This window comes from Lactuca sativa, chromosome 2 (assembly GCF_002870075.4).
Source record: "Lactuca sativa cultivar Salinas chromosome 2, Lsat_Salinas_v11, whole genome shotgun sequence".
NCBI lineage: Eukaryota > Viridiplantae > Streptophyta > Magnoliopsida > Asterales > Asteraceae > Lactuca > Lactuca sativa.
In genome coordinates this window covers 118,241,929-118,246,762 of record NC_056624.2, presented here as the reverse complement: position 1 = coordinate 118,246,762, position 4,834 = coordinate 118,241,929, and positions in this window count along the sequence as shown.

Genomic DNA, 4,834 nt, shown 5'->3' with positions numbered 1-4,834 from the left:
ATGTCATATATATATATATATATATATATATATATATATATATATATATGTGTGTGTGTGTGTGTGTGTGTGTGTATTTCTTCATGTATTTATTTAATAATTTTAATAATAAAGAATTTAAGAGCTAAAATACTTATTTACATTTTTAATAAAATAATAATAATAATAATAATAACAATAATAATAGTAATAATAATAATAATAATAATAATAATAATAATAAAGTTTTTTTTGCAAAAAAGTTTCAATATTTTGTGTTAGTTTACGAAATAGCCCCAAATTTTGTTTATGCTTCTAACCACTAAAAAAATATCAAAATGCAACATTTTACGATATATATATATATATATATATATATATATATATATATATATATATATATATATATATATATATATATATATATATATATATATATATATATGTTTATTTCAAGTGAGTATTCATATATGAATACGACTTTTGGTGGCGAAAACAGGGGGAGCGGTGGTTTTGGCAATGGTGGTTACGATGGTTGTGGTTGTAGTAGCAGGGGTGGTAAACGAAGAAGATACTTAAATTTATATTCACATATGAAGTTACATTCTTCCATCACGCCGTTATGCAGAAAGGTTTTACGGCAAAAAGAAATATATGACTCATATTTGTTCTTTCGTTCTCAATTAGATAATTGCTCTCATTTAAACATCAGTGTCTCTCTCTCTCAGTTATATATATATATATATATATATATATATATATATATATATATATATATATATATATATATATATATATATATATATATATATATATATGAGACAGTTCAAATAAAAACAGTAAATAGTGTGAGAACGTAAAAACACTTTTTTATGTTATTATTCCGCAATGAATTTTTTATCTACAACTTTATGTCATTATTCAGCAAAGAATAAATGAATAGTCAAAGGTTAAAATTAAAATTAGAATTTACTACAAAAATGCACATACATAAGTTTATAATAGAATAATAACATTATAATGAATATATGACTAATCGAATGTTAATATTTATATTAGAATTACTTCAACAATACACATATACAAAATTCATTACAGAATAATAACATAAACATAGTTCTTTACGTTCTCATACTATTTACTGTTTTTATTTGAACTTACTTTTGTATCTATATATATATATATATATATATATATATATATATATATATATATATATATATATATATATATATATATATATATGTTCAGGTTCATTTGAAACCATGCAAGTTTTGTGAGACCGTGAGATCAAATCTAAACATAATTTTAAAATGCAAAATAAAAGGAAAAATCCAAAAAATCTTTTTTTAATTATTATTTTCGGAACTTTAATTACCTAAAAAATAAAAATTAAATAAAATAAAAAAATAAAAAATTAACAAAAAAAATTACTGTTTTTTTTTTGAAAAATATGTGAAATATTATAATACAATATTACACCTTAAATATTTTAATGTTATTTTTAGAATGTTAGAATATTCTACTAGATTTGTCAGATATGTAGAATATTCTAATATTCTACTAGAATATGTAAAAAATGTATTTTTTTTTTTTATTTTTGTTGGTATTTTTTTTTTTTGGTAAATATAAATTCCGAAAATAATATTTGAAAAAAAAAATTTAAAAATTTTCAATTATTTTGCATTTTAAAATTGTTTTTTTTTCATATAGTAAATGAGTGATTAGGATTGCGTATCATATACTCATAAAATTAGGTCGTCTCAGATGAAGCTAACCGTATATATATATATATATATATATATATATATATATATATATATATATATATATATATATATATATATATATATATATATATATATATATTCAATTTTTATCTATTAATATAATTAAATATTAACAAAATTTAGTATTAAAATATAATTGGGCTGAAATTGGATTGTTATTAAAAGAAAAAATTTAAAAATTAAATAAAAAAGAAAAAATAGAAAAAAGATGATTAATGTACAAAACTTCGTTAAGGTTACAATGTAAAAAAAAAAAAAAAAAAAAAAAAAAAAGAAAAAAACCGATTGTCTTCACTAGTAATATACTTTTTTTTTTAAATAGTAAAATGTTTTAAATAAAAGTTTAGCATAAAAGATGATTAAAATTTATTAAAATATTAAAATATTTTAAAATATATATATATATATATATATATATATATATATATATATATATATATTCAATTTTTATGTAGTAATATAATTAAATATTAACAAAATTTAGTATTAAAATATAATTGGGCTGAAATTGGATTGTTATTAAAAGGAAAAAATTTAAAAATTAAGTAAAAAAGAAAAAAAAATCGAAAAAAGATGATTAATGTACAAAACTTCGTTAAGGTTACAATGTAAATAAAATAAAAATAAAATAAAATAAAAAAAAATAAAATAAACTATTGTCTTCACTAGTAATATACTTTTTTTTTTAAATAGTAAAATGTTTTAAATAAAAAATTAGCATCAAAGATGCTTAAAATTTATTAAAATATTTTAAAAACTATTATCTTCACTAGTAATAAACTTTTTAAAGTCTTTTTTTTAATAGTAAAATGTTTAAAAAAAATTAGCATCAAAGATGCTTAAATTTTATTAAAAGATTCAAATGTTAAAAACTTATGATATTTTTTTATCAAAATTTTAATGGTTCCAATCAATTTCAATTCTTTTTAATATGTTAGTATAGAGTTATTCTATATGGTGGTTTTGGCCATTTACTAACTACACATTTATTTTTTTATAGGTTTTATAGATTTTAATCCTTAAATTTAATAACAACTTATTATATAGTCTAGTTTTAGAAAATATTATTGTTACCTTGGATTTTATCGTTTATTATTTTACAACTGCATATGTGAAACAATATTATTTATTAAGAAATATGAAATATGTTTAAACTAATTAATTACGTGATAATGTTTTATAATACTAGCTTGTAACATAGATACATAATAGGTTCGTTAATTATTTTTTTTAAAAAGTCAATATATGTTGTACCATCAGCTTTTATAGTTGTACGTCAAACATGGATGTCAACATCTGGTCTTGTCTGAAATGCCTTCTACTTGCGATCGGATTTAAGGGGAAGTTTCCAGGAAATTATCGCCGACACTTTGTTTGCTTGTCATTACTTGACTTGAAATGTGCTAGTATTCACACCAATATTAAATGAGAAATTAAATATACAAAATAAAATAAGATAACACGTTCATATAATTGCAAAATCAGATATTCACGTTCAATTATCACATATGTTACTTACTAGTTATTATTGTGGCTTGTACTATATTTCTAAACAATAAATTCTATCTGTTTTTCTAACTACACAATTGAACATCTAATTGATATAGTGATACTTAACTATGTATTTTGAACAATTATCTTATTAAGTTATTTAAAAATGTTGTATTTACAGATAAATTATACTTAATAAGCTTTGAATAGGATGAATATAGTTAAAATTGGAGTTACAAGAAGAAAAAAAAAAAAAAAAGATTAACTACAAATTTGAACATATAATTGATACAGTGATACTTAACTATGCATTTTAAGCAATTATCTTAATAAATTATTTAAAAATGTTGTATTTATAGATAAATTATACTTAGTAAGCTTTGAATAGGATGATTATATAATATGAACATTTAATTCATTATTTAGTTAGCTAATTACATGTTTAGTGTATCAATTGCGTTATAATTATTAGAACTAATTAATTAAACCAAGATCATTAATCACTATAATAATTAAGTTCATTGCACTTCTAATAAATCAACCATATAAAAATAAAAAGATCCAGAATGTAAGTAGAAGTATTTAAAACTATTGTTTAAATTACATTTTTTGGTCTTGTTTGCTTTGATAAATCAATAATGAAGTTTAATTTAGTTTAAAACAATAACCCCAATTAGTTTTTAGTTTAATTATTTTTTTTATTGTCAACTTCAAATCATACACGTTTCTAAGAGTTTGACATCATTTCATACCTTAAACCGTATACTTGATGATTAGAACAATATATTTAAGATTATATAAGATTTATAAATTTAAAACTGGTGCATAAAAAGATGGGAATTGAACTCCCTGTTTCAAGAAAAAATGACAACACTTAATACGGTTAGAGCACAATATCGTTGGTGTTTTTATCTTATTTAAGTTTACATTAGATTTTTGTATTTACGTTTTTACAATCATAATTATTTACTTGAACCTGATCTTTGTTCTTAAAAACATGATCCGACGAGAAGTTTGGTTTTCGTATATTCATCACCAAATGCTTTTGTTTTGTTTTCAACTTCGGAAATGTACCAAATTAAAAATGGTTCACACATCAAAGCTTGAAAGATATGTTTGTTACGTCCACATTTCAAATAAAGGTTGACAAGACTAATGAACGAACGTGACTCATTAAGATTGTACCCGTTTTGAATGTATGATATGTGAATGATTTGACAATAAAACACAAAGTTTATATAGCTGTATCAAAAAAAAAATGCTAATCACAATTCTAAGTAAGAAGCGCGTTGAATTCAACTATATATATTGAGGTATATGTAAGGCTTTGCTTATTTCATTGATTTTCTTAGCGTTTTAATCTCTTCAATATATAAAAAAATAGTAGATAACATGAATACGGAAATATAGGAGTTATAATTTAATACGATAACATGCACAAGATTATAATAAATACTAATTATCTAATGGTCCCTCCCCAATCAAAGCAGGTGGTGGATGAATGTTGAGACAATCGTGAAAGTCGTTTAAAGGAATTCTTGGTAAACATTTGGTGAAACTATTGGCCATATAAG